The sequence below is a fragment of the Tigriopus californicus genome, chromosome 6, assembly GCF_007210705.1.
Source record: "Tigriopus californicus strain San Diego chromosome 6, Tcal_SD_v2.1, whole genome shotgun sequence".
Classification (NCBI taxonomy): Eukaryota; Metazoa; Arthropoda; class Copepoda; order Harpacticoida; family Harpacticidae; genus Tigriopus; species Tigriopus californicus.
Genome location: NC_081445.1, coordinates 14,168,205 through 14,182,350, shown reverse-complemented (window position 1 = coordinate 14,182,350; position 14,146 = coordinate 14,168,205).

Sequence of the window (14,146 nt, the reverse complement as noted above, 5' to 3'; positions counted from 1 at the left end):
TTTTTGAACGTGAACTGGTGGACATGTATGATTTCGCCCTTATGACAACCTTTATCACTGCGATGTCAGCTGAGTCACAAGCTTTGTGAAACACCAACAAGATCCAAAAGAACCGGGGTCATCTGTTAAAATGCGATGAGAGAGCGAAAAAAGGAGAAGAAGTACAGGGTGCTGAACTTCAAATGCCCGTTTTTAATGTAAGTTTTTAATTGCTCAACGGAGCATCTCTGACAAACTTTTGGCATTAAAAAAAAACATAAAAATTCAAGATCTATTCAAAATGAAGAAACTTAATTCTATATGTCCTCCTTGATTTTCAATGACTGCTTCAACACGACGTCTGAATGCTTTGCATGTTGACACAATGCACTCCTTGGACATGGATCTCCAGGCTTTCCGATCGAGACCTTTAGAGCCCCAACACGTCTGTGAGGGTTGGAACATGCCTTTTGCCTCTAAAATGCTCCAAATGGGATAACCCAATGGATTTAAATCTGGACTAGAAGGAGGCCACATCGTCTTGTCCCAGGATTCGGCCAAGTTTGCTGCCAGCCACTCGTGGGTGAGAGTGGTATGGGTAGGGGCCCCATCCTGCTGCCACACGTAATTGTTGTCTGGGAAGTTCCTCTTAAGCCATGGTTTGACCTTTGATTTTAAAAGATTAAGATAAACCTCTTGATTGACCTTGAGCCCAGCTTCAATGAAAATGGGCGGGCAGGTGAGGCCGTTGCTGGCAATGATGCCCAACACCATGACTCCTTGAGAATGCTTGGTCCGGTTTACTAGAGCTGGTAAAGATCCTGCCTGAACAATCATCCGGTCATTTCTGCGATTATAAGCCTGATCCACTGTAAAAATCTTTTTATCAGAGAAGATCTTCACTTTGGACGAATTGGCTGACCTTTTCATCCATGACAGAATGGTTTGACCTTTTTCCAGGAAAAGGACCCTGACCCTCTCAGTGATGAGTTGACGTGGAGGACGTGTCAGGGACTTCATTCCAAGGTCGTCTTTGACTGTGGCCCGAATTGTCTTCTCATCACAGCCAAACTTCTTTGCCATCTTCCTCATGGACTTGGTTGTGTCCTTGTCGATTTCGGTCTTAACGGCCCTGATAAATATCTTGGTCCTCTTTTTTGACTTTATTGGCTTTCGGGACTCCTGGCTGATATCTTTGGATCCAAGTCTTGCATTGATCACACGTCTGACAGTGGTGATATTGGCCCCCGTGAGCTTGGCAATGGCCTGTTTGTCAGCTCCTGCGCAAGCCATATCGAGGATGCTCTGATGTCTTGCCTCCATACTCATTTGAATTGGTTTTAATCAAAAATCTTTAGAAATTGTTTAATCATGATCAAAGGGTTTCTGAAATAAATCTATCTATCTATCTATCTATCTATTTACGAATGCCAAACGAAAATAAAAACCAAATTTTGAAATTTCGAGCCACATTTTTAAGTCAACAGGTCATTTTAAAGATATCGGGCATTTGAACTTCCGTACTCTGTAGCTGGATGAAAGGCCGGGATGGTGGCAAATTATGGGAAGAACTGTTGTTTCCAGTGCACAAATCCGTTCAGCCAAGGACCCCAATGCCGAGTCAAATGCTGGCTATGTGTTGGAAAAGGTTATGACGTGTCCCATCACATCCTTGTCTGTCCTCGCAATGAGGCCCGTACGAGCCCACTGGTGGATCATACCGCACGACCAAAACCCAATGGGAGACCGACCCGCAACAAAAGGGAGAACTCGTCCCGACCCGAAGCAAGCTTGCCGAAATGGGCAAAGGAAATGCAGGCCACCATGGAGTCCCTGGCCAAGCAAACCACCAAGGAAAGAAAGGACAAACCCTCCAAAAAGAAATAGGTTGATTTACTGTAAGTAAAACTCCCGTACCTGAGACCGATTCATGTGACGTAAGTGTTTTTCTGATTTCATGATTGAGGAGTTTTGTTCCAATCACCCCACTCCTCATAGGATCAAAAACGAGAGGTCTAGGTCTGCCAAATAATGGGCATTTGTGGAACTCTGGAGAGTCCCTAGGTTTGGGAAATAACATATCAAACATTTATAATTAGAGTTCTATGTGACTCTGGGTCGAATCAATACTTCCACGGCAAGTGGGGCCCAATGAAAAGGTCGCCCAACGACCTTGATAATGAATGTTGCGGGAAACGAGACCGTCACCTTGAAACAAGAAGTAGTTATGTTCGGATTGATAAGTCTCGACAAATCATTTGTTTCTCAACCCATCATTGCAACAACCGTGAGTTCTATCGGTAAACCATTTCGACCAATCCAAATCGATCCCGCAAAGTCCGAACACCTGTTGGATATCCCTTTCACAGAAGGGTACCCTATGGCTCAGGTACGGCCTTCAGACGTTCTTCTCTCCGAGCCATGCTACTTTCAAATCATGATGTAGGAACAAAAAGTGACTCCCGACCCGGCAGTCCCCTCGGCCAAGAGGACTAGGTTGGGATGGATGTGGCGGGGGGGCCGTAAGTCGAACACCCATGCAAATAAACGTGTTACTCTGTGACGAATTGGATTACATGAATTTAGATTTGAACATAATGTACAAGAATGTGACAGAACATTTCGATTTTGGAAAGTTTTGGTCGGGCGAGAACGTTTGAATATCCAATTTAGAGCCGGACATCTGCTTTCAATTCTGATTCCGTTTTGTGCGAGAAGAACATCTAAAACTGACATCTGTTTATAACACAACAGGACAGTATTCGGCGGTGGAATTACCTTGGAAGGAACCGTCCGTAGAGGGCCGCTTCCTTAGTAATAATCATGCCCGAGCCATAGCGATGTGGCGAAAAGTCATGGACAGAGTACAACTCGAGCATGTGGACTTGGTGTCCAAAGCTTATGAGGAATTCCACGAATTGAGATTCTCGGAGTTAATCCCACCAGGTCGCGTGAATCACAATGACCACCCTACCTACGTAATGACTAGTCACCCAGTCATTCGATCCGACAAAACCATCACAAAATGTCGAATTGTACTGAATGCTTTGCTACCAGATCAGAATGATATAGCTACAAAACGCTGAACACGTTATTGAGACAAGGCCCACACATATTGCCACAAATAATGCAATTCATTCTCCATTCCAAGACGAAGCAATTCATTGCATCAATTGACATCAAAAAAATGTTTTTGTCTGTTTGGCTGAAAAAGGAGTCGGACATGGATATGTTAAAATTCGTTTGGGCATCACCAGGACAATCTCAACCTCAGTTATATCGTTTTACTCGCTTACCTTTTGGTTGCGTATGCAGCCCTTTTCTGGCCATGTCATGCTTGCAAAACACGGCTACGAAATGGGCCACTAAATATCCGGAGGCAGCTCAAATTATCCTCAACAAAACTTACATGGATGACAATGTGATCGTTGCAGAAACAAGCACGCTTATGGTGCAACTGATCCCTCATATTTTGAAAATTCTGGAGAGTGGGGGATTCTACGGCCATAACATTTCATCCAATGATCTGACAGTATTAGACTCGCTAGACAAGGAGAGAGTTGACTGATCCCGAAGAGTCTCCGTTTTAGGCCTCAGCCTCAAATATGAAACAGATCACTTTCAATTTGACCTGGACGGCAAGTTTCACCAATTTGACTGTAACAGTTCAAAAATAACTAGTCGGAATGTGGTGTCTCTCGCCAGCCAAGTATTTGACAACAAGGGATATGTCTCACCGTTTGTCATGCGATTTAAACAAATTCTACCAATGTTGTGGAAAGACAAAGCTGGTTGGGATGATAACCTATTGACAAAGACTCTTAAAGGCCCAGAGGGATCCCAAGTTCCAGACCCAACGGCAATATGGGCAGTAACGCTGTTCAAAGACTGGATAAAACAAATACCGTTGCTTAAGCAGTTCTCATTTCCAAGATGGGTGGGTGGTCCATTTTATATGTAGCTATATTTAGCGATGCCAGTACATTGGGGATGGGAGTGGCTGCATACCTCGTAACAGATCTTGGTCAGGGCACTCGCAATTAGCTTTTTCCAAAAGCTCCCTCATGCCAAAAAAATCTGAGTAAAGAGGCGGAATCCAAGGGCGCACTCATTATTGCAAGAGCCGAATTAATCGGCTTGGTCATGGCAATTAATGTTGGGATGTATTTACAAGAGGCATACAAACCTAACATTGGGAGCAATCAGATTGTGTATTTCACCGGTTCGTTACTTAACTTGCAGACTTCTTTTTCTCTTTGTATTCTCTGTAAGGTCTGGGAAGAGAGACGAGTTGTCAAGATACTGAATAACTCTCAGGGCGCGGAGATTCGATTTTGTCCAGTAAAATCGAATCCTGCGGACCTACCAAGTCGAGGAAGTAGTCTGGAAGACCTGAAAAAGGTGGAGAAATTTTGGACAAAGGGACCTGATTTCTTGACCGAGGCAAGCCCCATTGGTCAAAACAACCCGTAGTTGCAGGAAGAATGCAAGAAAAAGCTGAACCAGAAATACAAGTATACTTGGCCCAACAAACGGAAAATGACCTTCAAAGCAAAAGTGAAAAAAGAAGAGAAAGCACATCTCAGACGATAAAACGGCATGTTGATTTCTTGGATCAATTAGTCCATAACCCCTCCACGTGGATGAAAATGGTCAAGGTTCTCGTCCGAATTAAAAGGTTAGCCGGAAAGGTACGAGCTAAACGATCCGCAACGGAGTCAAGGCAGCTCCAGGATGTTGCGTTTATCAATATCGCGGAGCTCAATTAGGCAGAACTGATACTGGTAACATATTCACAAGAAAAATCATTGGGGAGAGAAAGAGAGCTTCTTCAAAAGAAAAAAAAACTGCAGTCAGGGCAGTGCATTCAATGGCCCAAAGGATCGGTGTTGAAAAATCCCCCGGCTTATTGGGATGAGAATCAACAAGTAATCCAATTGGAAACTAGACTCCACCTAGCGTCATCATTGACGCACGATTTTAAATCACCAATGATTCTCCCCAAAGGACACATCGCTGGAAAGAAAATCCTTCATGTGCAACAGTCCCGGTTGCATGTGAGCCAACGACAAACATTCGAATTACTCAGACGAAAGTATTGGGTTTTAAGTAGTTTTAATTACACCAAAAAAGTAGTCAGAACCTGCAAGATCCCAAGGTGCCAATATTTGGAATATTCCTCACCCAAAATGTCACCATTGCCATCAATGAGGATAGATGATCCAAAACCATGGGTCAATGTCGGCATGATTACATGGGGCCCTTACAATGAATGCAAGCATGAATGTTACAAGGAAATCTATGCCTTGGTCAAATTTGGGGAAGCGTATAAACTACTCAATGCTGAACAAAACCGGAAAAAGGTCCAAGAATTTCAGAGGAAATGTGTACACCCCAAATCTTACAAGAATTGGATTATGTTATTTACGTGCCTACACACAAGAACAATTCACGTTGAAACGGTGGACTCTTGCACCACTCTCGACCTTTTAAATACCTTCCGTCGGTTCATTGGACATTGTGGCAGACCGTCGATCATTTATTCAGATAACGCTAGGTACTTTAAAGCAGTGGATAGCCACTTCCAACAATTACTGACGAGGGATGATTTCAAGAACGTAAGCGAAGAAAGGTACAATGGAGATGCTACCATTGAATGGCAGTATAGTACACCAGAGGCTCCGTAGACAAATGGCGTAACCGAAAGAATGATTGGTATTTTCAAACGCCAACTACGGATCGCGGTGTAGAAAGAGCTTCTGACACTGAAAGCGCTTCAAACACTTCTGGTGGAATTAACATCTATCATCAGCGATAGACCCCTTGGAATGACCAAGCAAGATTGCGCAGACGGGACGGCAATCACACCAAACCTTTTGGTTTACTGCCGTTCCATGAATGAATTCGAGACATCTAATGAACGAATACTGGAACAACTAGATTACGCAAGTATGTAGATATCCAGAAAAAGAGTAAGAAACCGGTTTTGGAGACAATGGTTAAACCAATACCTGCAGGAACTTAGCATTGACAAAAAATGGCCATTGACCTATACTCCAAATCTTTGTATTGGAGATGTGGTCATCTTAAAAGCAGAAACGTTCGTGAAAACTCACGGAAACTGGCAAGAATTGAGAGAGTCAGAAAAAACCTAAACGGAGAATTTTTTTTTTGTGACAGTTCGCAAACCCAATGGACAAGTCTTTGACAGGACCGTCCGTCAAGTTGTTTGTTTGGAACATCAGGATCACAGGACCGTCCGTCAAGTTGTTTGTTTGGAACATCAGGATCACAACACCGAAGAAGTTGAATCTAAAACCACGTAACGGAATGGACATGCTGGAGGCCGAGATCAGATGCAGACGGACCCAACCTCGGAGGGGCCGCTGGGGGAGGTGCTCCAACCTCCTAATCGGAGCCGACCCTGCCAAGAAGGAGCGATGGACAAAGAGGAGATGGACCCAGGGAATGCAGCCATCGTGATTGCTGAACCTGTTTCTCAAATCGAAGTTGACAAGGGGTCCGAACGAGATGCAACCGATCAGTCAAACAGAAATTTGAGAAAAAAGAGACGCCGCAAAAGTTATTATCAAGGTTTAGCAAAAGGACGACGTCCAGACAGCATCTAAACAGTGTGCGCACAAAAACACGAACACAAAGGATAAGACCCAAGAGGTTTTCCTTCATACATACAGTCCACTTGATTCGGTTTTTATTTTTTCCGAAGGCACGATAGAACTTTGCAAGGGAGTCCAAAACTTTACAACCCTTGAGACCATCGGTCCAGGAGCCTTACAACCTCTATGACGATAACCCGGGCAATGTTCCTTTATGTAAGGAAGATTACCTTTTGCACTTTGGCTGATTGCTCTTTGACGTATTGTTAGGCAACCATTTAACCTGAGGCATCATCCAGGAACCAAAGAATATCTAGTTCGACCATACCTCAAATCCAAAATGGATACCAGAAAAAATGGATCCTCCAGACTTAAGATTGCATGGAAAGAAACCGTCACAACCTTCATGTCTGTGAAGTTATCTGAGAACAAGAGAAAGGAACCCTGAACTCCATATTTAACAATCACCAAACCTCATTGTAGTGTAAGCTGAAAAATGTTGACTCCTTTAAGTAGCAGTTGAATGATGATATCAACATAAATTTTGGGAGGTCACTAGGGCACTTTTCAAAACAATAGAGGTACTAAAATTCCAAAATAGAATACACAATATTAGACAAAAACCGTTTCTAAGGTTTCAAAAAGGTTTTTGCAAAAACAGAAAGTTCTAAAAAGTAAAAATAAGTCGAAAAATGGCTTTTTTAAGCTAAAACGTTACTATTAAGCATGTTAATGAGCAATTCTGTGACAAGTAATACAAAGCAATGCTAAATGAACCATTCCTTTTATGGATAGATGAACTGGAACTCTGATACAATTCTTAACCAAGAACTGTGAAGCTTCAAAAGAGCAAGTAACTTCCCCAAATTTGACGGTGACGTTATTTTCCTTTCCTGCTTCAATGTCCCAATATACCGGTTCCGACACTTGTTACGGAAGTTCACATCCGCAAAGACGTGTAAGTCTACTTCCAGTTCATGCATGATTACGCATCATTGAAAGGCGCAAACATTTTTTGACCCAACATGAAACACTGTTGTCTAGCTTGAGTAGATGAAAGCGGCAATGAATACCACGGAAATTGCGTCAAGATTGTATTATGATAACTAAGGCAACCAAGATACGCATTGGACAAATTTATTTCACACCATTGAATTTGCATTAAAACTCATCAAAATATGTACTGTAGCTGGAGGTGCCATTTCCTCCCTTTGCGTTCAATCATTTTCGATTACGACACATTTGCGTTCAATATCTTTATCCACAATGTACACATTTTACGTCTTTTATGGAAATATACATCAGTTCTAGTTATATGGTGGCAGCGGTGATTCCTCGAGAGAGGAGGTGAGAACCAACGCAAAGGGTGCGTCTATAGACTCGTCGGGCGATTCAAGGAGAATGCCAAGTGGTAGGACAACCACAGAAGATGATGGGTCGGGAATGGAACGGTCTGGGGCTGGACATGTTGTGCGTCCACAACCAAAGAGACCAGAGGATTCTATGGCGGAGTACGTCAGATACTTCGGTCGTGTGGCCAAGGCCAATGGATGGTCTGATTGCCAGGCAGCACAGATCTTCCCGGGATTGTTAGAGATTGGATCCACGGATTTGGATGATCTGAGCGAAACGGTATTGGGGAGTTTCAAGGCACTAAAGGAGGCCCTGGTACCAATGGAGGAGAACTTCAGGGAAGCGTCAGTCCAAGTTTTTTTCTGGAAGATGTCCATGCGTGAGGACGAGAAGGTCCAAGAATACGCCAAGAGGTGCAAGGGTATAGTGAACGAATGCTACCCAGGCTTTGCGAAAAGTAATAAGGACTTGCTCGCCAGAGATCGTTTTGTTCATGGCCTCCCAGGTACTTTGAAAACGGTAGTCCTCAACAATCGTTCACAGAAGTGGGAGGAAGCAGTTCAATCGGCACTGATGGCCGAAGGTATGGCCCTGACCTTGGGAATGAGGGAGAATAAGACAACCGTGAAGCCAGAAGGGAACAAGACAAACTCCAGGAAGAAGACCGACTACGGAGAGTCGAAATGGGCGCCAAGAGACAGGAGGTCGTGCTTTAGTTGTGGAAGCCAGGATCATAGGATAGCAGATTGCCCGACAAGGAAACCAAGATGGGAACAGAGTGCCAAAGCAATTTCACCTCGCCCAATGCTGACTATGGAGATTGATGGCAAAGACGTGGAAGCTTTGGTGGATACTGGAGCATCGTCCAGCTTCCTACCATCAAACATGTTCCAACCGGACTCCCCTTGTCTAACATCATTCAAGACGGCATCAGGTAATGGGCTGGCAACCAAAGGAAAACGGCTATGTCACGTGATGGTTGATGATTGGGAGGCAGAACATGAATTCTTTGTTGGAGGCGTCACCAATGTGATGCTGGGCATGGACTTTTTAGCACAACATGATGCGCAAGTTGGTGCCCGTAGTGGACAAATAACCATTGGAGGATTTCCATTGGTAAGCCATCTGGAAGGTGATATAGCCTATCTAGCCGGGGTTGGACAACATGGTCATATAGAAGTCATAGAAGCGGCAGATTTTGTCGAGGATGTTGGAAACCTGAAGGGAACTGACCCAGGAGTGGTTCCAAAAGAAGTTGGAGACTTGAGGGTGGAATTTCCTGAAGTTTTCTCCGGACTAGGTCATTGCACGATTGTCCAGCATAAGATTGAAACGGGATCTGCAAATCCAATTTGTGTTCCAAATCATCGAATGCCGGTCCATCTCATGGATAAGGCAAGTGCAAACATTGAACAAATGAAGAAGGATGGAGTTTTGAGGAAGAGCAAAAGTGAGTGGAGCTTTCCTACAGTATTAGTGAAGAAAAGTAATGGTGATGTGCGAATAGCCATCGACTATCGTAAATTGAACGCAGTCTCTAACAAAGATGCGTTCCCCATGCCGCGGGTGGACGAATCGATTGAAGAATTGAGGGGTGCCAAGATTTACTCGACCCTGGATTGTAACCAGGGGTATTACCAAATCAGCATGTCGGAGAAAGACATACCGAAAACTGCGTTCAAATTCAGGGGAGAACTGCTAGAATTTACTCGTATGCCTTTTGGATTGGCAGCAGCACCTGCAACGTTTTGCCGGGCAATGCGCAAGGTCTTTGCTGGTGAAAAGAACATTACGGTTTATTTTGATGATATATGTGTTCATTCAGAGTCCAAAGAGGAACACCTTGTAGATCTGCAAAGATGTCTGGGATTGTTAAGAAGAGCAGGCCTGACTCTCAATGTCACCAAGTGTAAATTTTTCACGGAGAAGATAGAGTTTCTGGGATACGAGATTTCGGGGAACTCGGTGAGACCAATGAAGAGGAAAGTTGAAGCTATTATGGAACTACCAACGCCCAAGGATGTCAAGGAATTACGGCGGTTTCTCGGGATGGCGGGTTATTACCGAAACTTGGTGGACAATTTTGCAGTTGTGGCGTAACCCTTGTATGAACTTCTCAAAGGAAATGTCCCTTTCGAATGGGGAAGGGACAAAGTCGAAGCGTTCAAATCCCTAAAAGGGGCATTAGCCAATGACGCAAATAGACGAATGCCAGACGTAACTAAAGCATTCATTGTCAAAACGGATGCTAGTTTGGTTGGTGTGGGAGCAGTACTGCTTCAAAATGAAGAGAATGGCCGAGTGGTGATTGAGTATGCATCCAAGAAATTCTCAGACGTAGAGAAGCGATACCCAGTCATCGAGCAAGATGCCTTGGCCATCGTTTTTGCCATTGATCGCTGGCGACATTTCTTACTGGGAAACAAGTTTCTGTTGCAAACCGATCATAAACCGTTGGCCTGGCTCCAGAGCAAGAAAGATTGCAGAGGCAAGTTGGGGCGATGGGCGTTGAGACTGGCTGAGCTGGAGTTTGACGTGGAACATATCCCAGGAGTAGCCAATGATGATGCCGATTGCTTGTCGAGGGCTGCAGTAGCCCAGATTGCGACAAGTGTTGAGAATTTGAAGAACGATTAAGAAATCGATACCAGTCTGCAAGATCTCGTCAGAGAACAACCGGGAAAATTTCAATGGAGAAATGGCACGCTATTCTATGTGTCGGACGACAGGGTATGTGTTGTTGTTCCTCAAAGGATGAGAGCACAAATCTGGGACGAGCTGCACACCTGTTTGGGGCATGTAGGTCCAAATAAAGTGCTTGCAAGTGCACGAGCCCGGTTTTATTGGCCAAGGATGGCGGAACAAATAAAAAGATGGGGCCGAGAGTGCAAGTTGTGTGCGATGAATAAGGATTTTTTGCCCGTACCGGCCCCGGCACCTCTCATTGCGGTAGACGACAGTCTGGGTGAACCGTTTCAGAAAGTGGCAATTGATGTGATTGGGCCGTTACCAGTATCAAGTGGATGTAAATATATTCTGGTGGCGATGGATTCTTTTTCCAAATGGGCAGAAGCCAAGGCTGTAACGGCGCTCGGAGGAGCCGTCTTGGTGGAATGGATGAAAGAAGACGTGTTATCGCGATTTGGAGTTCCACAACAAATTGTTCTGGATCGGGGTTCAGACATGGAATCAAAGGAGTTTGTGGACTTCTTGTCTTCAGTGGGGACGAGACCTCACTTCATCTCGCCCTATCATCATCAATCAAACCCAGTAGAACGATTTAATCGTTCTTTGATGAACTTATTACGAGTAATGGTCAGAAAAGATCAGAGTGATTGGGCAATCAAGCTCGCAAGTGCGTTGATGGCATACAGAGCCACAGTGCACGAGGCAATTGGTATGTCTCCTCATGAGGCCTTGCTTGGGCGGAATATGAGATTACCAGTGGATGTGAAATTCGGGGTGAAAGGAGCAGATGACCAACTGAATTTCAACAAACTCCACCAAAGAATTATGGACTGTCGATCTAATGCGAGGGTGCAATTGACGAAGGCAGCAGTGAAAAGGAAGTTGGAGTACGACAAACGGTTGAAAACCAAGGTCTATCCATACACTATTGGGGAGACGGTATTTATGAAGAAATTTCAATACGAGAAAGGAACGTGCAAGAAGTTATCAAACCAATGGGAAGGACCCTTCAAGATTGTGCAAAAGGCAGGGGAAGTGAACGTTCTGATTGAAGGCGCCAATCAGAAGACAAAGTTGGTCCACGTTAATCTACTAAAACCTACGGGTGCCGTGTCAATGAATGCCGAGTTGGGACAATTACGAGGTCGAGGACGACCGAAGAAATAAAGATGTTTATTGATTTATGGGAGTCCTCTGGACTGGAGGGGAGGTGTAGCTGGAGGTGCCATTTCCTCCCTTTGCGTTCAATCATTTTCGACTACGACACATTTGCGTTCATTATCTTTATCCACAGTGTACACATTTTACATCTTTTATGGAAATATACATCAGTTCTAGTTATAGCACTTATTTGCATCGTCACATGGCACTAAGAAAACGGGAAGAGGTACGGTAGCTTGCTACATAAACTGCTCTTGCCTTGCCTTGAACGCAATTTCTTTTCCGGACATTATGTGACCTGGGGCACTAATTGTTTATCAGATTTTGATAGAGTTAGCCAAATACAACACAAACGCATTATAATTCAATAAAAAGGAATTGGCCCAATTGGCCCGTTATTTGGTAGAGGCTGAATTACAAAGCGCCCTCTGAAGTGCAGAACGTAAAACATATTTCGTTCAGCATAAGGAGGCTATAATTCTTCTAATTCTTCACCCCTACAATTGACACAATATTTGGTCTGCCAATGAATTCGAATATCGAACATAACTCCCTGTTTTCTGTTGGGGAAAATCAACCAAAAAAGGAGGTCCAGTTGAGCTGCATGCTGATGTTGATCCAACCAAAACCCATATGCATAATCATTTCGTGAGTAAAAGCGCCCCTAGCAATGACACTCAGCTCCAGAATTGAATTGGTCACGTCATTGTTTTGAATTGAAGAATAACCTCTTTGGCGCAAGTTTCACTATAAAAATATCAATTACTCACCCATGAGCCAAATATCTGCTTTTTAAGTTTCTGTCGTTAAATCTACTGCCCGCTCCTCTGTGGCCCGTACTTTTGCAGCGGCGAAGCCAAACTCACTCTGATAATCAGTTCCGTCGATTTAACACTTTATCGTACTTGACGCTCATAATTTTTTGAGGCAAGTAATCAATACTTTTTTGTATGAAAAGTGTGTCAAAGAGTTAATGCTTTTATTCAAAACGATGATATTCATGGTTAAGGTCACGGTAGGGCTAAAAAAGGAAAAAAACACGCGTAACGGCTCAAGCTAGTCCAAGCCGCCTAAGAGTGCCCGACCGGCCCCGTGACACTATTTCATCTCCCCGCGGTAAGAAAAAAAGGAATCACCTAACCTTTAAATATCATTCCTCATTGTCTTCCGCAATATCCGTACCAATAAAAGAAAGGGGCTTAATGTCAAACAGGGCGGGAGAGAAATCTCAAGTTGTAAATGAAATAAAAGAAATGCAGTTGAGTGCCCATCTTTTGTAACAGAAGGATGCAGCAAAAAGGCTAAAGAGACTAAAACGATTTTTTTTGCCATTGTAACAACCTTTTTCCCATAGCAACAACTTTTTTTCGCGTTTTTCACAACTTAAAAAAGCATTTAAAGCATTAAAAAAACCTTTATTTCGAGGTCTACTTATTACTAATCATTGTAAGATTATATACCAAGATCAAAAAACTTTATTTGAGACCCTCGTGCAAAGTATGAAAACGTAAACTAGTCAGAAAAGATCGTGGGGAGAGGCCCAAACAAGCACTTTCAAAACTCGTTTTATGTGGTAATATTTGAACAAAAAGAGATCATGATTTCCAGAAAAATGTAATCTAAAACTTAGAATCTGTATAAAAGCTTGGGGAAAAAAAAGAAAATATGCTTTTTACGTAACACCATTTGAGAAACTGTAACTTACAAAAAACATACGGGCTTGATGAAGATCAAAAGTTCACTTGCTTGATCAACTTGCCCAAACTTGAAGTGGCATTGGCAAAATTAGAGGTTCTGTGACTTTATTTGTTCATTGCGCTGGGAGTTCCAAGACGAAAAAACACAAAAACGTACACACCCAGCATATTTGGGACTCTTATGGCATGCAAAGCAAAAAAAAAATATGGCATGTTTTTGTAAAGTGGCATGTTCTGGTAGTTGACCACCAAAGCTTTTCAAAACTTAAGAAAATATGTTGCAAAATGGACAATTCCCTTGTTGTTGTCTTGATATTCTTGATGGATCTGGAATACTTCCCTTAGATGTTTATTAATGTCATTTGCTTCTTTTTATCTGAGGCAACTATTATTTGTTAAAACGGTTGTCCCCTGATCTTTGCTAAATCATTGTTTTACGTTTTTCTCTGTCTACAAAAAGGATATTGCAACGACAGATTTTTAGTCACAACCAAGCTTAGTCATGGCATAGATATTTTTTTAAACCATTTTTTACATTTTCACTGGGAAGTGTTGGCCATTTTGAAAGAAAATGCTCAATTTCCTTACATATTCAGCCGAATCCTGAAAAAGTCTTGACAACAATCAAAACTTTACGTCAGTCTGATCAAA